Source organism: Dasypus novemcinctus, chromosome 4 (assembly GCF_030445035.2).
Source record: "Dasypus novemcinctus isolate mDasNov1 chromosome 4, mDasNov1.1.hap2, whole genome shotgun sequence".
In the NCBI taxonomy this organism is placed as follows: Eukaryota; Metazoa; Chordata; class Mammalia; order Cingulata; family Dasypodidae; genus Dasypus; species Dasypus novemcinctus.
The window spans coordinates 86,421,582-86,446,811 of NC_080676.1; the positions used below are offsets into that span (position 1 = coordinate 86,421,582).

The 25,230-nt window shown below is 35.5% G+C and overlaps 1 protein-coding gene across 40 annotated transcripts in view; it reads left to right on the forward strand.

Moving 5' to 3' along the window:
- The window catches only part of ZBTB20 (zinc finger and BTB domain containing 20), a 900,898-nt gene that overhangs the window by 267,329 nt on the left and 608,339 nt on the right, over nucleotides 1–25,230 (forward strand). For 21 of the 40 annotated variants that reach the window (XM_071214788.1, XM_071214789.1, XM_071214781.1 and 18 more), the window contains one exon: nucleotides 3,550–3,616. The exons of the other annotated variants lie outside the window; for them this stretch is intronic. The gene's annotated coding sequence lies outside the window, so the exon portion shown is untranslated. The remainder of the gene's footprint in view (nucleotides 1–3,549; nucleotides 3,617–25,230) is intronic. 40 annotated transcript variants of the gene reach the window in all.

Genomic DNA, 25,230 nt, shown 5'->3' on the forward strand with positions numbered 1-25,230 from the left:
TTATAGAAATCAGAAACTTTTTAAAAGAGTACTTGTGGCACTATATACCTAAATTATAAACCATTGTAAAATTATGTTCTACTTACATTGTATATGTGAGATCATATATCAGAGTCAGATTGGAGAAATATACCTGGGCCGTGGTTATATTATGTCAGTGATGTGTGTAAGAAAAACATTTGTTTGGCATGTTTCAACAACCTGTAAACTAAACTGTAGAGAACCAGAAGCACTATTGGTGCACTGAGATAATCTTTAGTTTATTCAGCATGCCAAAGTTTTTATCATGTATATTGTTTGCTATTGTTATAAAGCCATGTAGTCATATGTCTACAAAATACTAAATAGAGATTTGTTAACTTTAATAGCTATAGATGCTCAAAATAGATATTTCAATCTCAAATGTATTTTCCCACCATCCTGAATTGGGTTCTTAACATGTATAAGTATATAATGTTAGTTTTAAGGCCCTCCAGAAATTATCTTTTCAGGTAATTCATTTATTTTAGAGGTGAGGAAATTGAAGTCCAGTGAGGTTGAATGATTTACTGTAGATCTAGACAAGTGTAGAATAAGGAACTGAAAACTGCAGTATTTTTTATTTCCATGTATACTTTTTACCATTTATCACTACACTGAACAATTTTTTTGCTGTTTTTATTATTTAAAAATGCTTTTGCATGGTTAAAAATTGTCTTAAATTAAAATGATATAGGGAAGCAGACTTGGCCCAAAGGATAGAGCATCTGCCTACCATATGGGAGGTCTGTGGTTCAAACCCTGGGCCTCCTTGACCTGTGTGGAGCTGGCCCATGTGCAGTGCTGATGCACGCAAGGAGTGCCCTGCCACACAGGGGTGTCCCCCGTGTAGGGGAGCCTCATGCGCAAGGAGTGCACCCTGTAAGGAGAGCCACCCAGCGTGAAAGAAAGTGCAGCCTGCCCAAGAATGGCGTTGCACACACGGAGAGCTGACACAGCAAGATGACCCAACAATAAAGAGACATAGATTCCCATGCCTCTGATAAGGATAGAAGCGGTCACAGAAGAACGCACAGTGAATGGACACAGAGAGCAGACAATGGGGGTGGGGGGCGGCGGGGAAGGGGAGAGAAATAAATAAAAAATAAAATAAAATATTAAAAAAATAAAATAAATGATATGGAAGGATTCAAAATGAAAAGAGTCTTTATCTACTTGTAGTTCTATTCATCAGAGATAGCTTCAAGTGTATTCACGTATGAAAATGTATCTATATACTTTTTTTAATAATGAAAAACGTAAGAAATCATACTCTTCAAGTTTTTTGAACTTTGTTTTATTTCTTAATCTGTATCTTAGAGATTTTCCCATAACATATTTAGTAAATATAGATCTACCATCTCCTTTTTAACAGCTGCTTAATATCTCTATTTTACGGATGCAACAAAATGTATTTAATTACTGCCCAATTGATAAACATTGCAGAGTTTCCACTTTCTATGCTTTTCAAATAATATTGCAATAAATAACTTTCTAAATATTTTTTTGTATTTGTTTTAAGATACACATCGTGTAATTTCCTAGATATGTATATATAATTAAAATTTTGATAGCTATTAAATTTTCCTTCAAAACCATTGTTCTCAGATAAACTTCTAACAGTATACGAGAATTTCTGCTTTACAACAGCTTCAGCAACAACAGGTTTTAACAACTTTTAAAACATTTTTCTAATGTGATAAATGGAAATGATATTACATCATTGTCTTGATTTACATTTCTTTAATTATGAGTTAGAGTAAATACTTTAAAAATTTACAGGCCATTTGTATTTATTTTTTCTGTGAATTGACTAGTTTTCTATGTAGTTTTTCAGAAAAATCTTTTATTTGTCTGACTTCTTCATATATTAACCCCTTTTCTGTAACATGTTAGAATTATATTCTCATTTTCTAAGTATGCTTTTTAACCTTTTGTAGTCTTTTTATATAGGTTCATTTAGCAATCATTTCCTTTATTTCTTAGAACAACTCATATAAAAAAGTACCCATATTTTCTTTTAGCACCATTATGCTTTAATCACTTTTAATACTTATGTATTTGATTCAGCTAGAATTTACTCTTGTACTATATGTTTTTAAAAATTTATCAATACTTATTCTTGGGTATGAAAACGAGCAATTTTATTTTATATCACTTGAAATGAAAGTCACTTTTTTTTCTCACATGGCTCCTTAGGAAGGCAGAGATGAGCACTAAAGTAAAAAAGAAAAAGTATTCTATTGGGAACTGAACTGCCAAAATTGACATATTTTTTCTTTATCAATCACTGATATCTATTGTTTATGACATAAATATCTCTAAGAAACTTTCTTACTTATGAGAATAAATTATTATATTTTGATAATTTAAGCAATGATTAAGTCAGTGAAAGCATCATAAAATAAATTAAACCCCTAGCAAGATACTTTTAAAGTCAATCTAGTTCATATGGTAATGTTAATTTGACTTACTTAAGAGAAGGATTTACTTGCCCACAAAACCCTCTCACTATACAAATGAAAAAAAAAAGAAGTGTGAAAGTTATAATTTAAGTAGGACACAATAGCCAAGTGGTAAATAGATTTACTTTCTACCTTGAAAAGTTCACTTCAAGTAGTCATCATTACTAAGGCAATTACTTTGCATGGTTTTTCTGAGCTTAAAAACCAGCTTGGAGGCTTTTTCTAAAGTTTCTGATGGCTGACATCTTTTTGTAAGATTGGTAAATAAGTAAAGGGTTTGTTCATTTAGAAGAGTTGAATATTTCACAGTAAGAAAACATTATTCAGTTTAACTTCTATTATATTTATGACTGGAATTGACAAAGAAAAAAGTATGACTAGGTGGAATGTGTAATATAAGTGGGGGAGAGGGATCAGGAAATATAATTTAACTTTTTTTCCTATACTTCATTTAATTTTTAATACAGTCATTTTTTTCTATTATAAAATTAATACACCATCAATGTAAAACAAAATACAAAAGGCAGGAAAAAAGAGAACAAAATCACCCTTGATATTACTACTACCACTTAGGGAAGAAAAGCCATTATGAATATTTTGATATATGTATGTATGTGTACATACAAAAACATAGGATTATACTCAATGTATAGTTCTGGATTCTGCATTTCAAACTAGAAATATTTTATGAATGTTTGTTTCTGTTAATAAATAATGTTTCTGTGGCATGATTTTTATCAGTTATCTAGCTTTCTATTCAAGGATGTATTATAATTTGCCTAGCCAATCTCTTATTCTTTGACATGGAAGTTACTTCCAATTTTTCTCTATTAAAAATTACCTAGAATGAATAGCATTGTACAAAACTTTTTGTGAATATCCCTGACTATGTCCTTGGGATAAATTACTATAAATAGATTTATTAAGTCTAAGATATGTGCATTTTTTTAGGCTTTTGATGCATTTAGTTATACCATTTACACATTGCTATGGTCCAAGTAGCAGTCTCTGAAAAATGTTTATTTGCTCATATCCTCATCAATTCTTGGTATATAACTTTATATAGCTCAAAGAAGAGCTCTCAGTGGTCTGAGAAGAAAGAGTACACAGAGGTGGGAAGAGGTCGAGCAGAGGTAAGTAATGTTTTTGTCTAAGGGATGTTGCAGGCTACCACAGGTAATAAAGAGCAGCTTTCTCCAAAGTAAACTCCCATTTTCAAAGGTGGCTCAGATCATGCTTTGCTTGCTAACTTGACATGGTTGAAATGTCCCCATTTGCATTGAAGCAGTGTGGCCTGACCCCTGAGGCACACCCGCGTATTCAGTGATTGAGACCACTTACTCATAAAATCATCATTGCACATAGAAAATACGTAAAAGATTTGTATTCATCACACAATATATTTTGCTCCTCAAGTATCATGAAACATTCAGGGTGTATTAACTGGCAAATGCACACCTGGAGTATGTTACTTAGCTTTAGAAACTGCTAATTTAAAAAAATCAAATATTTAATTTTGAGAGAAAAATCAGTTTTGGATTTTGAGTATATATATCATCTTTCGTTTTGGCCCAATTAATCCAGCAGGTGTGTGTAAATTAGGTCACTACTTTGTCACCGTGGTAACATACTTCGGGGAGGTGGATCTCAACCACCTCCAGCACAGGTGATGGCTGAGTTAGTATTAAGAGGCGCTTACAAAGAAACAAGACAGAATTTAATATGTAGAAAATAGGTCTGTTGATGGATACCAACAGATATTCTGATGTGAAAACAAGCACTGTTTCAAATCTCTATTAACAAGAGCCATCTAATGAGCCTTTAGAAACAAAAATTTCACTTAAATTTTTACTGACGATCTTTGAAAGGAGAGAAACTAAGTACTCATGAGGTGATTGTCTCGTTACCTCATGGAGCAAGGGATTTGGGATTAGGGAGGAGATTCTCTGGAAGTTAAGAAATATTTTAGTCCTAACCCATGGTTTTCAGAGGGTCAAAAACTTTCTGACTCCATATCCTAGTGACTAGAATCGATTATAGTCAGTACCTAGGGTTTTTAAAAGTACAGTGACTAATCATTTTTTAAGTGATTTTGATCATTATTTATAATTTCTTATGGAATAAGAAGTTGGCAGAATTCATCTATGCCGGCACTCCAGCACTAATACAAGTCTCTAACTCAAGCATCTCACCAGGTGGAAAATCAGACATGCTTCAAGATTGCTAGTAGAGATGGTGCAATCTGTTTGACTGCCCAATGTTCCAAATCATGTGGGCATTCGACAGCCCCCACAGAGTGATAAAATTTCTTCACTTTTCACTGACAAGTTCACACCTATTTTGGTCATTAACATTGTAAATTTGCATTATCAGATGCAGAAAACAGGCCAAATTAATGATATTAAATATATTTCCTAGGAAATGCATCTCCCATGACCACTTTCAATACCCAGGCATAGATGATATTTCCACTGAGTCTATGGAGCCAATTCATATATAGCTTTATGTTTTTCTAATAATTTGTCCTAGTATCCTGCCTTACATTTGTATCACTTATACTTTTGAAGCATTTTTATATACTATTTATCATTTTTAGTGATATTTTACACAAATATTTCAGAAAATTGAATCCCTCTAGTGTTTATTTTCAGTTAGTGGTGACCACAGCTTTATAACTTATATGTTTGTAAAATAGTTAATATTTACAAAATACTGAGCAAGCTCCTCAGGATTGCTTATAATCTCTCTCTCCTTGTGTCAAGGATAAGAAGTACAGAGAGAAGAGTCAGAGACTATGTATGTGAATGTACTTTGAAATGATCATTGAGGAGCCCTGGTTTTCCTTTTTTTTTAAAATATTCCCCATGAGTCTTGCAGATTTTGAGACTTACAAAGGGATAACATTGCTGAATGGAGAAATAGTTAACTCAGGTACTCTTTGATCTCTAACTTTTCTTTCACCTTATATTCCTTTCCTATTGTCAAGTCTTCTTTCCCATTGACTCCCCACTAGACATTCAAAATCATTTCTTTTTTGAGGACCTGGTTCATATGATAAAGACATGGAAGTCTCAGTAAACTCTATTACTTGCTAAAGGTAAGGGCTTAACATTGTTCCCTGGAAAACAGTATGTCATATTCTACCCTGCGTGTTTGGGAACAGCGCTTTATCACAGTGTAATTTCAGGTTGTTTTAGGTATAAGACATGAAACAAATGTGAAAAGATTGAATCCATCATACCTAGTAAAGGAAATTATAGTAGAACAAGGAACTTGAACCCCTGAAATATCGTAATCATGCTGGGGAGGGTGGTACAGAAATGGCAGTTAAACGAAGTAGTACTGTATCTCTCTTTCATTGCTTGATGAAATAATTTTTGCTCCTTCTAACTAGTATATTACCAAAAAAAAGTCTGATATATCTGAAACAGACTTTACATAGTCACTGAGCTGGTTGGTTTTTATACCTTCTTTTACTGAGTATTGTCCTTCAGTACAATACAGAGCCATTTCTTTGTTCTCACAAGCTAGCATTTAAATTGTATGTAAATGTATGCAAATTAGATGCTGTCTAATAAAGAGAGTCATTAGATGGAAGAAATATTTAGTTTAGAAAAAAAAAAGCAGGTGTATTGTGTAAAAGAAAACGTAAGGCTACAAAAAAGCCCAAACTTTTGCGGACAGTTATAGAAAAAAATTATTAAAATAGATTTTAAAAGACTTACGTCTTCCTGACCTTTCTTTTGTGCTTATATATATGTGTGTGTTTTTAAAATATTTACATATAAAACTAGGAATTTGGCTTCTTTCCCAGAATTACTGGAAGCACCTTCACCAGGAACATTTGGACTTGAATAATCTCCACAGCAGCGTTTTTCTTCTTGAATTAAATGAATTGTAAAATGGATGATTGGTCCAGGAACCCTGACTGCTTATTTGGGTTCCTTTCCTTTAGGTTGATAGATGGTGGGTACCTTGTACTTGTCTTAAATCATCTTTGTTACTTAAGAATCCCCTTCCACAGTGCTCTAATCTAGCCTCTTAAAGGATACTAAGCTCCTTAAAAATATGTAGACTATAAACTCCTAGAGAAATCAATAGTTCCTTTGGAATTTAATCAGCATTATATTCAATATTTAGTATAATGCCTGGCACTTACTAGGAATTTGTTTTTTAAAATAAGTAAATGATTAAATAAATGAAACAAGTTCACCTATATTAAATATTTTAATGGTAGATAAAGTCAAACACCTTTGTACCCTCCAGCACATAGTCCGCAGAGCAATTACTCAGACTTACATATAGAAGTTTCTTGGTAAATACATACTGAAAAAAAAATTGCTATTTAGTCTCCTCAAGTCCAGTGTACCAAATGTGTTGAGTTTACCACGTGGATCACTCATTGTGACAGCTATTGTGGGAGGCCAAGATAAATGAGGTGTAGTAGTTTTTTTCTGGGAGCTCTGTAGTCTACTAGAGGAATCAAACATACAAATAAAACTGTATGCACTACATACAAAATACTAAGTACATATAGAACTGTGTACAGTAGAGTTTCAGATAAAATATTAAGAGGGCATAAGAGAGGAAAAGAGAAATTCTGACTGAGTGCTATCTGAGATGGTCACTTATAGGAAAGAGGAATTGAACTAAGCCTTGGTGTTAAGGAGTTGTCTGTCATGGGGTAGACACACAGAGTTGCATAATTCTCTATGTTGGAGTTCCAAATTAATAGAAATGTACTAGATTTTCTCCTATACTCCTATGTATTTCCAGCAATAGTTTCATTTTAACCTCTGTGGAAACACAAATGAGGGCTATGATGGATACAATAATTACTAAAGTTAGATTATAACTTAAAGTAAAATTATTAATCACATTCAGCCATTGAATAGGAAATAAGATAAAGTATACAAAAGGACTTTATAAGTTTTTAACTTTAAGGCATTGTAAATATAAAATTTTATTATTATTCTTAATGTGTAAAGTTGTCCATGGTATGAAATAAAATTTTAGGGATAAGAGGATTAGGGATTTTGGATGGTATACTTCAAGTATATATCATGCTTTACAGCTTACAAGCCACCTTCATAAATTATTATTTTATTTTATTTTCACAATAACCTTGAGGTAACAGAACCAGTATTATTATTTCCATTTTTTAGGTGAGGGACCAGAGATTCTGAGGGATTAAATGACTTAGCCAAGGAAACATAGTACATATCCAAGCCAAGTTTTTCTGATAGGTTGTCTAGTTTTTCCCACATTCTTCATTATAACCCAGAAACAACACGTGGGAGAATTATAAGACTATAAGAACAGCATATGTTTTGGTTCCTAACTTTTTTCCAAATATTTCTCATTGGTTTGGTTTTATTTCCTTTTTTCTCCATTTTAAAATGGATAAAATATGTGAGACTAAAACTGAGGGAGGCATGCATGGGCAAGAAATTGATTGTTTAGTAAATATGGATGCAGAAAACCATAATGATTCTATGGATTTAAAGTATTTTTTTTTCTTGACTTCTGAGTTAAAGAAAAGACTTCAGTGTGAAGGTGCAAAATATGCTGCACTGAACTAATCTTGGAGGTAAGCAAAGGGCTGTGGGACTAACAGCTTTTGATATTACTTAGTGCTTATTATTGTTATTATTATTATTTCTTTTTAATTATGCAAAGTGCTAATCAGTTTGATTATGCACAGTGCTAATCAGGTTAATTATGCAAAGTGCTAATCAGTTCTTCTTGAAGCACACGAGGAGAGCAGAGGTGCTGGTGGTGAATGGCATAGCTAGATGGGGGTAGTCACGGCAGTCATTCCTTATTAAGATAGGAGTAGACAAGAGAGGAACGGGGATTTACATCTCCATAAAAATAAAAAAGAAAGGAAAAAGAACTCTGAGCACACTAAAGATTGTGGTTTTGGCAGGATGATGCTTACACACAGAAAGCTTTTTCTTGATGTTGCATAGTTTGGTTGGATAGACTCTGCTATATTTTGAAGGCACTCATTTGAAGCCAAAAAGACTGCAGAGGGAAAGAAACAGAGTATTGTATAGCTAGACAAGTTGTCAAAACAACTTATTGTAGTTGGCAAGCACCAATTCCTATGAGGACACTAGAGGAAGTAGAATCTAATAGACCTATACATGAAAAAGGACATCAATAAAGAGAATTGAAAAATTAAAGGAGTGCCATTCTGATAAAATGCACAAGACTGTCTCACTATTGTATTGTTATTGGGATGGTTGTCTGTGGAGCATGTTTCCTGAGGTGAATTGAGGGCTTCTTGGTGCTAGCAGTGGGCTCTATTAAGAGTGGTGATGACTAATATGACAATAAGGGCTTTATGTAATAGCTCCTAGTTGGATCCGTTTTGTTGCTGCTGAAATCAAAGTGAATTTTAATATTAACTTGCAGATCTGTGCTTATTAAGCTGGGTGATTTCCTGTGAAGATAAGTTTATAGCAAGATGTTCATATGTTTTTATAGAACAGTGACCATGGTGCTCCCCTAGGAAAGCCCTTTTTGTTCAGTTCCCCTGTTCTGTTCTGTGGTTTGATAGGCTATTACTACAATGCTGAGGTGCCTACTTGTTTGAATATATTCAAAGGGCAGAAGGCATTTCAGGATTACTAAGTGAATATTCATTAAAAAAGAAAGAGAATTTCAGTCCATGTTCTTTTTCTTTACTCTGGAATTTGAGCAAGAGCTTTTTAAGTCATTTATAAAATTTCCCCTTTAATAACCTAACAAATAGAGTTCTTACCTCTTCTTTTTAAGCCAGTGTCTTAATTGGTTTGGTTTTTAAGCCAATGTCTTAATTGGTTTGGTTTTATTTCTGGAAATGTCCTAAAAATGGTCACAGTGCTCTGGAGGCAGTCATTGGTGGTGTCTCCAGAGTAGAACATATTAAGGAGGCTTTTCTTCAGACAGCATTGGTACTTGGAGTAAAGACAGGCTTTCAGTTTTCATTTCTTCTTTCACCAGGACCAAATTCATTTTAAAATATGGCGAGAATGGCGTAAATCTTTGGTTTCCAAGGAGAGTCTGTAAGGAATAGATTGTTAAAGGACAGCGCTCACAAATTGAGAAAGCCTGTTGGGGGCCTTTTGGAAATTTGGCTAAAAAGTTCTACTGTAAGCAGTCCTTCTGCTCAGCTTCCCAAGAACTGAAACATTGCTTCCATATTCCTCAAATTCCTCAAATCAGATAAGGATGAAATGGTCATATTAACACTTATTTATCTAAACCTTTTAAGTTATTTTTTATAAGTTTAAAAAAGTATCCTAATAATTCTACCCAAAGGACATCTTGCAAATTCCATTCGTTGATGATAACTGAACTCTTTGTTCGTGATGAAGGCATTTGAAAACAAAGATCTCAATATGTAAGGCATTTAAAATGCCACTGGAAAGTTTTGAGGATAAGTGGTATGATCCAAATTACAAATAAAAATGAATTTAGTAACACCTACCTAATATGGCTAATTTCCTAAATAATTACACACTTGGACCCACAACACACAGCACACCCATACACAAACCCATTCATTCTTTCATTCAACAAATATTATTTCTGATCTGCTTTTATAAAGTGCTTAATATGTGCTGGTAACTGAGCTATGGAGTGTTCTAGATACTGGGGATAAATTGAGCAAAAGAGAGACAAAGTATCTGGTAGCATGCAGCTCACCCACACAATATGACATGATATTTTTCTCATGATCTTCAACCTTAGAAACAAAACTTTTGTACTTTAGTTCTCTTCAGAACGCTTTCCTTGGTGATCTATAGGATTCAATGATTGGGTCTCAGTATCTTCAGTATTTGCCAAATAAGAGGTTGGAATAGATGGTTTCAAAGATACTTCCATCTCAAATATGCTGTGTTACAGTCTATAAACTGATTAGAATATAACGTGAATATATTCTTCTTACCATGTGAGGAGACTTAGGATCATATAAATTCTCTTTTAGAACTTGAGCTTGGAGGAAGTAAGACACACTTGCTGGCTAATTCTCAGGACACAGGGTGGCCTTTGGAATCAGTACTGGGTTTGAATCATGGCTCTTCCAATTACTACCTGAGCAAATCACTTAACTTTTGGTGCCTCTGTTTCCTCATACCCCCTGCCTCAGAGGGTAGATATGACTATTAATTGATATAAACCATTTAAGTCACTGAGTTCAATGTCCAGTGGCACGCTGTACCCTAGCTTTGCTCCATAGTCAGTCCCTCTTTCATTTCTGGCAACTGCAACCTTCCTACCTCCTTCTACCAAAACTGTCTTGAACTAATTCAATTTTGTTTCCCTAAGCTGCTTTTACAATATTGAGCCTATATTTCAAGTAACTCAGTATTTTTTCTTCTTTAAGTCCTCTCATTAAATCCTTGGAGTTATTTCTTCTTGTCCCCTTTCTTATGTACTTTGACAACTTTTCTAGTTATTTTGAGTCATTTTTTATTTTTATATTCACCATATGTAACATGGTTTTGATTATTAAAAATGTGTATAACTGTAATTCAAATCAATTAAACAAACATATGCTGTCTCATTCAGAGCTATACTGTTGTGGAATTTAAGAGAAGTTCAATTATTTGAGTATAGAGAGGCCAGGACTCAGGAATGATTTTGAGAAGGAAAAATGGTTTATTGACGGCCGGCCGGACTCGGGAGCTTTCAGTTTGAATCCCGAGCCCTGAACAAGATTTTCAAACGTCTTTTATACAGAGAGGAAAGGCCAAATGGTCCCTTTGTTTCAGTTCTCAATAGGCTTCAGTTAGCATATATCTTCCACATCTTAGGTAAGCTTTTAGCATGGACTCCAGACATTCTAGATAAGCCTTTAGTGTATTTGGTTTTTGCATTTCCCCTAAATACTTAAAGTTTATAGCCCTTGCATTGTTAAATATTTCCAGGGACTGGAGCCGCTGCCAGTCCCTAAGGGCAGGACTGCAGCCTGTTACCGTTCCACACCCACAAGTCAAATAACTTAGTTATCTCTGAAGAGACAAAGAGCCTTCCACCCATAGCCCACATCATTCCCCCCCCTTTTGCCAAAGTTTACTTGCTAAGCTTTGGCATAATTATTGTTGGAGCTATGAGGTGGATGGCTGTTTGTTGTCTTGACTGATTATTTATCAGTCTTTAGTACAGCATCCAGGACTGTTTTTAGAAGTTTAGAACTTTTCATTCTGGACAGCAGAATCTTGGGCAGGGGCCTCCCGCAGTTATTCTGCTGCCACTGGCACTCACGTGGATTTCCAGTCAGGTTCCAGATCCATCTATTACTTTTATTTTACTCTTAAAGAGTTTACACCTTTAATTTAAAAGGGGTGCTGAAGGGAAACAATCTCTTTTCTGTAACTGCTTCCTGCTGGCCATGGGCTGTAGTCATTGCCTAATAAGGTGTAAAACTCTTTAATTTATTCTAACTGGAGGAAGATGGATCTGGCATTCTGTACGAAGTTGGATGAAGTTTTCATATGGTTAATAAGATGTTCACTCTGAAAGAAACAAACTTAATTAAAAATTTGGAATACCTGTTTTTAAAAGAGGACACATTGGATTACAGAGGTAGACAAGGTTAGGTGCCTATAAAGATGGCATTCCTTAAAAGCTGGTGGGAACAGCATATATATTCTTTTTTAAGTTATCCATCTTTAGAGAGAAATTGCAACAGACACTTAGCTTTGTCTGAAGACACATTCCAAGCTGTTCAATGATTGACACTCATTCGCTCTGTCAGATGCTCCTGGTGAACTGGCACTCCTTGGGCAACTGGCTTCACTCAGGATTAGAACACTAATTTGGAAATACTCTTAGTTTTCACCTGTGGGAGTGATCAGAACTACAGAATACACATTTTTACACCTTGGTTTTCATTGTACAATTTCTAGCAATTTTGACTTGTTCAATAGGTGACTCACCATCAGCAAGCAAGCCTCACTTTTGCTAACTGAGACTGGCTGAGACTGCCACCTTATTCTATAGACATGTTATTAACTGTTTAGAAAATGATTTTACCAGGAATTTAACATGTCTAATATACTTCTGCACTTGATCCAAAATAGAAAAGATAACATTACAATTATTAGGCATATATTTAGTACAGGATAAAAGTGCAGCACTTAATATTAACTAATGTATTACTTAATGCATAAGGATTCAGAGTTGCAATTATTAGTTTTGAGTTTCAGGTTTGTAATACTTTACATGTTATCTCTCCATGAGAGCAGGCCATAATGCCAATTGTGTTTAAGTTTTACTTACAGTATCCTGGTATCATGGCTCCACTTAGCATGTTCTTCAACGCAGTGAGCAAGTTGCAGCATCCTTCATCTTAGAGAGATTTTCCAGTATTCTACTAGCCTGGTGCATAGTGCTCTCTGGCACCATGGAACAGTGCCAGTCTGGAAGCGATATCCATTGTACACTTGGCTGTACCGAGTCATTATTGGCTGCAGGAGCTTGAAACTGCAATATAGTTTCCATCAACTTCAGGAGCAGAACCAGAGACTGATACAGCACATATTTTTAATTGAGGGGTCAGTGACCAGCCTAGCCAATAACTCACATGGAGAGGCCACCTGTAATGTTTTCAAGGCCTGGTTTGAATGCACAAGAGTTTGACAATGTTAAAGTTTATTCCTTGTTTTATATATATTTTAAACAACTTAACGCAATACATATATCAAATGACTGTTTACTTACACAATTTTACTATGAAGATAACAGTAGGTCCTTTACTTTAGTAATAGAGGAAAAATATTATTTTTCATTGTTAGAATGAAAACAGAATATTTCCAATAGAATCAAGACAACTTTTTATTACCATTTACTTAAATGTGTATTTTGCAGTGGCCTTCAGACAGGTTTATTATCATGAAGTTATTTCTGCTACCAATACCAATCTAAGTTTCTTTAGTTAACAATGACTTCTACAACTAGAACTATTTAAACATTTTCAGTTTGGAAGATGTTTTACAAACTCTTTATAATTGACTATAACCACATTGACTAGCCACCTCATGTTTAAATAAACTTACTAAATTACAATTACTAATGAAAGAAATTTACTCTTTATTTAAGAGAGCATATCTACAATCTTTTTCCTTTAGCTTAATTTCACCAATGTGAACTTACAATTTTCATTATTGTAAAGATTTTGTACATATAATGTTAATTTAGTTTATAAATTAACTATGGGAGATTACACTCAAGTTAAATAAAATTGAAACCATAATAGTTTATGCAAGGAATGTTCTCTTTTTCCCTTACAGGAAGCTAAAAACTTCTTTTCTTTAAGTTATGAAAATTATTAAATTAAAAGCATACTGACTACCAGGTTTTAAAACACATTACACAATTACTTAATTTTTTTTTAAAATCATAACCCAGGAAAGCTCTCTCCATAGTTTTTATGGACTTTCCTTTACTTACTGAAATTTGTTAATAGAGCCACTAATTACCTTTATTTCGTTGGAAAGAAATCTTCTGGAAGAAATTAAGGCTCACCAGATTGTGGAGAAGAAAATAATTTATTCTCAATCTTGCAAGAAGGGGTGCAGAGCCAGATATGGCTGGTGCCACGAACAAAGGAAAATGACACAATTTATACCCCTAAGCCTAGCATGCAAGCTCTTCCTGTTTTTCCATAGATTGGATACTTCAGAAGTTACAGCTTATCTGAGATTTAACTTTCCCACGCAAAAGTTTGATTTAACTGCTTCTTTTATCACATTCCAACCATTTTAGTTTTTACCTGCTCCCCCCTTTGTCAAATAAGGAATAGAATTTAGTGCTGAAATGGCACCGACTTAGTTATTAGCTCCTTCTTGGGCATCCTTCCACTGCCCATAGGACTGGCCTAAACTGGTCTCCTCCACTGCTGTCCAACCCGGGAGTGGGAGACTGAGGCAGCAGGCCGCTGGGTTACATCAACATTTTTCTCATGTGAAAATTAGCCTAATCTTTGTTGTTGTTTTTTTTTAATTTATGGCTGACAAAGGTTTAAACTGGGAAATTACCAGGCAAACTGATTCTTAATTCCCTAGCCTAGTAGATAGGTTTAATCTGCCACACCTAGTCTTGCCTTAAAAGCTCTTGCAAAGAGGAGGCCCTTTTCCAATTGTTTCCATAATCAGATTTCTATGACTTTTTCATCTTGCTTAGTTTAATTTGGGCTTTAAGAATATTTATAAATATGACTGCATATTTAATTTTTAACAATTTGAATAGACCTCTTAAGAATTTTTATTTGTTAATTTGATATTATCCTGATGTATGAAGACATACATTGAGCTTTTTTTTTTAAATGGGCAGACACAAAGAGTTAGACACAAACACAACTCATTGATATTACTTATAATTTGCATTATTTTATATACTGTTTAGCTTAATTAATTAGGGGTCCAGAAATACATATTACTTATATAACTGCATATTTAACCTCAACAATTTGAGCAAATAGGCAGACATGAATAGTTTGACACAACAACATGACTTTAGTTACTTTAAACTTTTCAAAGACTTTTGAAACTCTTCTTAATTTGCACTATGACCATGCAGTTTACCACAAGAATTTTCTTTCTTACTTAATGGATTGTAATAACCAAAATGTTCTCAATGCCTTAGCACCATTTTGTTTTAGAACTTTATATTTTACTTTGAAATTAGCAGAATTTTGGATAAGCAACAAGATTAATTTTATATATATTTACTGAGGCTATTTGAAGCCTCAGGGAGACAGACTGCTTTCTCTCATGAATTGCCACTCTTAGGAACACTGACCGTCAAGGCAGGAGACTTCTCCCCCTCCACCCCACTTTTTGATTTTGGAGATAATAAAACTCCAGTGGCCATTTAACCTTATTCTATCAGGCAGCAATTTATTTAGTTTACACTTGAATTCATGAGAGAAAGGGTTACTAATACCAGGAGAGGAGACAGTGATGTCCCAGCTCTTCTCAATTATGAAATAACCATAGGCAAAGGCAAAGGGTGAGGTTAGGCTTGAAGTAACTATAAACAAAGGAAAGGTTAGTGTAGAATTTACACTTAAATAATAGTTTCAGGCTAAATTCACCCAGCTATAAAATCAGTTATTGTCTTTCCACTGTTTTATAATATAAATGCATTTATAAATGATTTTAACTCTTAGTTACAGTTTTTATTAATTTTTTTAAAACCTATTAATTTTATAACACCTTTAAATACCTTTCATTCAACTTATAACATATTAAATGAACTTAACCATTACTTTAATTTTTCCTTTAAAGTAAAAGAATAAATCTCTTGCAGTTAGTTTGAAATAAAAGGCTACTTTTCAGGATTTGATTTCTAGAACATAAAATGTTCTTTTAAAAGAGGTAAGACTCTTCTTCAAACATTGAGGATATGATGAGGTTAAAGCACAAGAGCTATTGATAAAAGATTTTTTTTGTATATTGATCTTACTCAATTTAATCATAAAAATTTTCCTTCCACAAACCTTCTACACTTTCAGTATTCATTCAGGTTCTGTCCCACACTCTACTCTTTCTAATAATCAATCATTTTATCTTAGGACAAAATCATCTTCTGTTTCCTTAACAATAAAAACACACTCCATATATCCCACATACTAAGTTACCAGGCAAACTTCTTACAACATATAATTGCCATTAATACTAAACAAGTTTGTTAAAATAATGAACTTTTCTTCACTTTAAATACTTAGTAGCATGTAATACCAGAAACAGTTTTTTTGGAAGCAAGTTGGCAGGGGAGATTGGCTGCTGAATATGTTTGTTATAAAATTGCCTTTTATTATTATTATTATCAATTCAGTTTTGCTAAATAATGACTCTGCAATTAGCCACTTAAATACCTTAAACAATGCTTTGTAAAACTTTTATATTTATACCCTTAAGACAAATTTTACCTTCACAGAACACATTCTCTTACTTAAGGTTACTACAATACCTTCTAAGAACCTGAGCAGAATGCAAACGTATTTTGGCTTTGACACCCTAAGGAGGAACTTTACCGCATTTATTCCGATTCGGCTTTTCACCCTCTTCGCTTCCCCCCCCTTCCAGGCAGTCAGGCGCACAACAAACAGGAATGCGGCTTATGAATAGAAGGGTGGACTCACTGGAAAGGGGCAAGCCGCTCCCCCCCTTTCCAGCTTTCAGCCAAAATGGGCAGACAGAACCTACTCAAATTTGGCAACTCTCCCAGGGATCCAGCCACCCTGACTGGGACATCCCCAACAAACTTGGGTGAGTGGCGCGGACACAGATGGCCTCCAAGCCCCGGCAAAGGGCCAGACCAGAGACAAGACAGCAGAGCATGCACAAACATCTAGACTCCGCAAACATCCAGACTCCTCAGCTTTTGCCCCAGAATCATTTCACTCCCTTGCCAATGGCAAGGGAGGGCTCCAGCTCAGCTGTAATTCCACTTTACATAAGGACACAACTCCAAAACTAGCCTTGAGCTGACACAGACAGAAGCACAAAGGTCACTAATCTGACCCACAAGTTTATGTATTTATTTTCACCATGGCTGCCCCCACAGCCATCACAAACCTCAGAACACTTAACATTTGGTATAAAGCGAATTCATCCACAAATTAGCACCATAACAAAAGATTTCAGCTAGACTTTTCCACTGTTTAAACTTTACACCCAGACCAAGCTCCACCAGAAAAGCCGATCCATTTTCCTGTAACCAAGTTTTGTTTCCCTTAATCTAGACCAATTTCCAGGACATTAGGACTTGAACCTATAAATAGCCCTTCCTATTAAAATCGAGACTCCACTCCTTTAGTGGATATAAGACCAGTACCAGATTCTAACATGCAGTTAGACAAACCCAAAACACCAGGGCTTTTCCCCGGTTTTCCTCCTTTTCCCAAGCCTAGAGAGAACGGCTTCCCCCCAGCCTTCTGGGGCTACTAGGGTTCTCTCGGGAGGTGATCAGCCTCCCCTTCCTAGCAATTAAAGCTAGGGCCTTCCAGACTGTGCTCACCCGGGGAGTCTTACCTTCTTCCATGTTCGGAGCTCTTTTTCGTTCCCAGAATCTTTCTCTTCAGACCTTCCATTGCCCTTGATTTTTGTCGGGAAGATTCTGGTGGAGCCCACATCTTTTCTGGATTTAAATTTAATCCAGGGGCGCCCAGATTTGGGGTTCACCCAAGTCCTCCCGGCTTCCTTGGGGATTTGGAAGGGGCAGCAAAATGCTACCGTCTCTGGCCTTCATTTGTAGTCCCACCAGAGTCGCCAAAAATGTTGTGGAATTTAAGAGAAGTTCAATTATTTGAGTATAGAGAGGCCAGGACTCAGGAATGATTTTGAGAAGGAAAAATGGTTTATTGACGGCCGGCCGGACTCGGGAGCTTTCAGTTTGAATCCCGAGCCCTGAACAAGATTTTCAAACGTCTTTTATACAGAGAGGAAAGGCCAAATGGTCCCTTTGTTTCAGTTCTCAATAGGCTTCAATTAGCATATATCTTCCACATCTTAGGTAAGCTTTTAGCATGGACTCCAGACATTCTAGATAAGCCTTTAGTGTATTTGGTTTTTGCATTTCCCCTAAATAGTTAAAGTTTATAGCCCTTGCATTGTTAAATATTTCCTGGGACTGGAGCCGCTGCCAGTCCCTAAGGGCAGGACTGCAGCCTGTTACCGTTCCACACCCACAAGTCAAATAACTTAGTTATCTCTGAAGAGACAAAGAGCCTTCCACCCATAGCCCACATCAATACTATAGTTGTTTGTGTTTGTAATTCCTGACTATACTGGAAAAGTCTTGAGAAAGAAGGTAGTGTCTTTAATCCCTGCATTCCCAACCTCTAGCATGGGCTGCTCTATCAGTAAGATATCAAAAATTAAGCAAAGGGGAGTAGGTGTGGCTTAAGCAATTGGGCTCCCTCCTACCATATAGGAGGTCCAGGGTTCAATGCCTAGGGCCTCCTGGTGAAGGTAAGCTGGCCTGTGTGGTGAGCTGGCCCATGTGGAGTGCTGGCCTGCACAAAGTACTGCTCCGCACAGGACTGCTGCCCCCACGCAGGACTGCTGGCCTATGCAGAGAGCTGGTACAGCAAGATGATGCAACAAAAAGAGACATGGAGAGATATTAAAAGACACAGCAGACCAGGGAGCTCAAGTGGGCAAGAGAATGATTGCCTCTCTCCCACTCTGGAAGGTCCCAGGATTGGTTCATGGAGCCACCTAATAAGAATATAAGCAGACACAGAAGAACACAGTGAATGGACATAGAGAGCAGATGATGGGGGCGGGGGGAGAGAAATAAATAAATATTCTTTTTAAAAATCAAGCAAAGGACAATAATTCTAAAGCAGAAGGATATATGATTTACTGGTGGATAAACTGCTGTAGAAATGGAGATTTTGGAAAGATTCATAGAACAGATATTGGGAAGTCTTCCTGGTACAAATAGTGTTTGAGTTTGGCCTTTTAAAAAAAGTTCTTTAAAACTTTTTTTCTTGCTGAAAAAAGGGGAAAAAAAATTATTTCTATGCAGAAGGAAGATCATGAAAAACTCATGCATCCAAAAAGTTGATTGGTAGCTAGATGGCAGGGGATCAGGCTACAGAAAGCAAGGCTAGAAGGGTAGTTTGGGAGCGTATTAGGAAGGATCTATGAGCTGTTTAAAGTTTTGTGTGAATAATCCTAGCTTTCAGAAGTAAGTATATATTTGCAGTAAAGAGAGCATTATGTTATAGAAATATGAACATTAGCTTCTCTTGAAAAGAGAAATTAACAACCAGTGAATATAGGAAAAAGGACACTAAGCAATCATATCATAAAGAAGATGCAGATCTAAGGCCTAGCTGTACTCTACACTTGCTTTGTCACCTTGGACACTTCAGTTCATATTCCTTCCTAAACCATATATCCTCTAATATCACCCACTACCTTTCATTTAAACTTATGTGTGTAAGTACTTTTATTGATTATAATTAAGGAGTGTTCTTACTTTGGATTTTTTGGATCCCAGAACAATGATAATGATTGGTCTTTTTTAAAGAGAAAGATTAATTTTATACAGGTGGTGCATTTAGCTTGAACTAGTGATGGGATGTTTAGGGAAAAGAAAGGAGATAAATAAAAAATATTGTTCTGCCTAGAAGAAGGTGAAAGTTACCTCTATAGTAAAAGTGGCATTATGGCTCAAACTCGCTGAAAGATAGGTTTAGCAGAGATCTGTATTTATGGGAAAAGACATAGACCTGACAAAAAGATACCAGAGAGTCCCCTGATTTCTCTATCCTGTGAATTGAAGTTTTACTCCTGTTTTTGGTAACTAATCAAAACCTGAGATGGGAGAGGAGACAAGGCAGGGGAGAAAATAACTGGCCACTGGCAGGAGGTTTGAAAAGCTTTGAGGTATGCACACATATGGTAAGTACAAAATTATTTTCATTTGAGTATTGATAGCCTTCCTGCTTTCTCTTGACACAGAAGAGGATTCTTCCAATTCTCTCTCTTTCCCTTCCTTCTAAGGAGACCTGCGTTCATGCCAACTAGGTATCAGGATTTTTGTAATGTAAAATGAGGGCAAAGGGAAACACAATTGGAAAAGTGATCATGGGGGATTTTCATCATAAAATATCAAAATTTACTTAAGTGGGAGGGAAATAATAGAAATGGAAGGAAAAAATAAAAAGGAAGTAAAGAAAAATGGCTGTGAAGGACAGAAGAGATGGAAAGAGGTTTTGCCGGGAAGTGAAAGTAAAGGTCGAGAGAGATTGTAAGGTACAGTTTCCATTCATGTGGAGAATGAAGTAGCTAAGAGAGAGAAAAGGGATTCTTCTTTCACTTCTTTTTGGCATTTTCTTGAGAAACTGAACAAAAATTGGAATCATTTTCTACTATATTGGACGACTAGTTCTTTGAATCAAAATTAGGAATAACTTAGGCCAACTTTGTTCCCACATTCCCACCACCATCATCAACACAGCACAGTGAAAAAGTGTGGCTAAGAATTGTTCCTGGGTTTCATAGATTGTAGGCTTCTTCTGTAATTTATGCTCTACTTATTAGTTATTCTTGATGCTAAGCTTAAACCTATAAAAATATGGGAGTAGGGGAATGTCGGTCAACCAGTATATAATTCATACCAGATGATAGTCTGCTCAACAGTGGCCCTAATTTCTCGTATATTTCACCTACATGCTGATCTTAATTCATATGTTTTTATTTGTTAGGGGTCATTTATGTTACATGACAAGGAGTAGAAATTGGAAAAATATTAGTCCTTCATTTCTTTTGACAGTGATATATCTTCAGTAAACACCTAAGTTAATATTATTTTAATTTTTTAGAACATGGATTTCTCTAGAAAAAATGTGAGAGAGCCAGTAGCTTCTTAGAAACAGCTCAGCTTCGTACTGAAGGGAGGTGAATAAAGTCATGATATAATATAGATACTTCATTGGAACAACGCTTCTTATATGAGACTTTTCTCCTGCATAAAATAGTGATTGTTAAATTGGTTAATTGTGGCCTTTTCCCTTTCCCCTTTTCCCTCCCCCACCTGTACAATGTCTTCATAATGAGTTGCCATAATAAGAGTGAAAAATAATCAAACAGAAATATTCACCTTTTATTATAAAAAAATACTTTGAAAAATTATATTGGTATGAGCTAATGCAAAATGACAATTTGTGTATTAAAAAGTGTTTTGAATGTCTTCTTTCATTGATCATGCAACTGTGTATGGTAAAGGCTTATATTTGCATTCCTCTGCATGTTTAGGCATTCTTCAGCAGAACTTAATTTTCTGTTTGTTGATAGGACTGCTCAGAACTATAATTATAATGTATAAGCAGCAGCAACATTTGGTTGCAATAAGGATAGGTTTGTCAGTCAGTGTAGCCAGATGAATTTAAAAGTTCACTGTATTGGTTTTGATGTTTTGGGTGAAGCAGGTTGACTCCATGAGCTTCCCAGTACGCAAGACAAAATGCTGTACTCGGGAGACCTGAAGCATGTGAAGAGTCAAGAAAAGCTGCATTGGTTTTCGGTGGGGCGTGCTAGCTTTTCATCTGCTTGGGGAAGGAGCAGACAGCTGTCAATTACAGAATGCTCTGATTTTGAGAAATGTGTAAGCTGTGGTAACTGGAGATTTTGGTGACAATAAGCACTTTTCCTTGAGAAAGATCAGTGTAGATATCATGCATTGGAATTGGATGAAGTGCTTTTATTTTCTGTTTTCTTTAAAAATCAAATTTGCTTTTTCTTCCTTTCCCAGCTGTTGCAGCTTTCTTGTTTTTTAGCTTAGATAATGGGAAAAACGCATGTTCACCAAGACTTTGAGTAAAACTCACTTATTTTTTCTACGTAAACTTACTGAAGTTATGATACTGGGTCACTAAATAATGATGCTAGGAGGAGATTTGGCAAGAAGAGGTATATATGTGATGAGCTGGGGTAATTGAATCAGTATTTCAAGGATATCGATGTAACTCTCATGTATTAGGAAACTTGAATTTTTCATCTCCAGAATGTTTTTGGCTAAACAGGCACCTAACCTGTGCTCTACAGAAGTCTTTGTATTCCCCATGGTTTATAGCTGGGAACAAAGTAAATACGTAGGAGTTGGATTGGTTGAATTAGTGCACAGTAAGTCAGGCATTAAACAAACCTGACCTTTTCTGTTAATTCCTTCACTTTCCCTGTAACCTCTTACCTCTCAGAGGAAAAGACCACATCTGTATTTCCAGTGAGCTTGACATCATGGTAAAAAACAAATTCCATTCCAGGTCAGTGTAGGGGAAAACGAGAGTAGATTTTATTCCTGATATCCAGATTAAAGTAGTTTCTCTCCCATCTATTTCATGTAGAGTAGCTAGTAATTAGACTTAGCTGCAGATTGTTACTTAAAAATTGCCCCTTACATTCCCCCCTTCTCTCAAGAGTCCAGGACCCTCAGCCTATATCATTCTCCTGCTCTGAATCTATCCTTGCTGTTACTATTGGAGGATGCTTTGCTATCTTATAGTTCCTTTTCCATAGGCTTTCCTTGGGAAAGCAATTTAAAGAAAATTAATTGACTATTTCTAAGTGGTAGGCAATATGGATTTTAGATGCATTGCCTAAATTAATCCTGACTAATCACACCCCAAAATTCTGTGAAATAGATACTATTGTTTGTTATCACCATATTTAATGATTAAGAGTATGGTTTCTGAAGTGAGATTACCCTTATTCAAATTTGCTTACTATATAACCATTGACAAGTTACTTAAGCTCAGTTTCCTTATCTCTAAATTGGGGATAATAGCACCACCTACCTTGTTGAGTTATTGTGAGAATTAAATGAAATGGTGCAGGTAAAACACTTAGCACTGATGACTGTAATATAGCTTAGTACTCAATGAATGCCAGCTACTATTTTTATGCAGAAGGAAATAAAGGTTCATAAAGGTTAAAATCCTTTCCCAAGATCATACAGCTAGTTAATTGTGAAGTTGAAATTTGCGTTGGCATTGCCTGACTCCAAAATTCATGCATTTAACCATTCATCTCTATCAATCTCTATTTATGAGAAAGCAGTATAATCTAATGATTAAGGTTGTGGTGTTAGATTCTGTGAGTTTAAATCCTGTGGCTCTCTCACTGAATAGCTGTTTTAGGCAAGTTGCTTAAGTTCTCTGTACTTTAGTTTTATCATCTGTAAAATGGGGATAAAATAGTGCCCTTCCCAGAGCAATATAGAATCAAAAGTTCTTAGGGCTTCTGCCTGTACCCATAAATTTTAAATGATGGAATTTCCAGGCATAAGAAGACTGTGAAGAAGCATCTTCTATTGCATTCAGATTATACTGGTTGGTACTGGAATTGGTAAGTAGGATTTATGAAATTCCAGGAAGTACTGAAAGTATATTAACATGGTCTTAACAAATAGCCTCATTTTGAAATAAATTTCTTAGGAAACTTTTTGAGAGAATGAAAACAATGGTTTTCATTAAGAATAATTGTATGTATCTTGAAAATGAAGTTGAAACCAATGGATAGAAGGTGGAAGGAAGCCAAAGAGGAATATTGTAGATGAGAACCCTAGGCCTCTCATTGTGACTTGCTTTTGCCCATAATAGAAGCAATGTAAGATCTAGTATCTAGGACCAATATTTCCATCTCCAGTGCATAAGACAAGACTCAGAACTTTAGAATGTTGTATCTAACTTCTCATCATTCAACCAAAAGCAACTGAAAAAGGAAGAGCTCTTGAGAACTGTTCTTTCTACATATGTATTTGTTTTTAGACAAATGTGTCTGTTTGAAGGTCTAAGCACCAAGGAAAGGGCACCATGGAAATGTATAATTGGGGGCAGAAGCCCTAGAAATGTTGGCTCGGTTCTTGATCCTTCTGTGTGGATGGATTAAATGCCACATGCTTCAGTTTGCTGTGTGTGGCATCTTTTAGCATGACTTATAATACATGGGGATCCTATATGAAGGACAATAGAAACTTACTGATCTTTTTTCAAGAGATTAATGAGAGGTGGTTGTCATATGGCCTATTGTTTATGGGAAGAGATCTTTTAGAGAAAATCATATTGTATATATTTCCCCTCCTCCCAAAATGTATTTATAGACATGAAATCAGGTTTAAATTCATATTAATGGCATCTCTGAAGGGGGAAAATAAAATTCATATGCAGATTGAAGGGATTGTGGAAATTAAAGGGCAGAAAGGATAGGGTTAATCCTCTTGCCTGAAAGTGATTGCATATATATATCTTCCTTGACAGTTTTGCTTAACTCTTCAATTCCATTTTAAATTTAACTCCTGAAGAAATATCTAGAAACTTGTGTTCCCTACCAACTCTCTCCCTGAGTTACCTACTGTCCATCTGCCTCCTCCAATTTGGAGTCATCTTAAAATGGACAATAGCTGTGGATATTACATAATTGGAATCAGATGAATAGATTGTGGTGGACATCAGACGAAAATGTACTTTTTGCTATACAATAGCAGTTACTTTGCTAAACCCTTTTAATTTTATTTTCATAGAATAGAAATACTACCTTTTTTTGGCTATTGACATGCACAATGTTATTCAAAGAAAAAAATACTTGAGAAATAGGAGACAAGGAGAGAAAATGTAATTGAGTCTGGAAAGCCTTTTGCCTGGGCTAAATAAATAAGAAATGATAAGAGCTGCAATAAGAAATGGGAAATACTGAGGTTCAAGCAGACTGTTTTATTTAACTCCATTTAGTTTTATTGAATTGAATTTGATAGAGACAATGTCAATGGACACATACATGAAGATTGGTGCTGGGATGCCTGGGGCAGTTGTATCATTGACATAAACATGTATAAACAGAAAAGGATGTTGAGTGTGCTGAATATAGTAGTGATTTTAGATATCAAATTTCAGTTTTACAAATGCACAGAGCTAGCAGGTCGAAGCAGTTCTGTCACCTGTGTCTAGTTCTTAATTCCAATGCAGTAGAAGTACAAATATATGAATTCATATTTTTTATTTTCTTTCCTTGACAAAAATCGTTTAGAATATTTCTTAGCATTGCTTAACTCCCAATTAAAATATATATTTCAGCTTCATTTTTAGAGGAGGAAAACCCTTAAGTGGTCTGCTAGCAAGAGTGAAACATCTAACTTAGGTTCCCTTGACTTCCTTGGGTTTCCTGATGAGAGAAGCTTCTATAGCAAGGGTTCTTAGCCTCTTTTGTTCCACAGATGCCTTTGCCAGTCAGGTGAAATG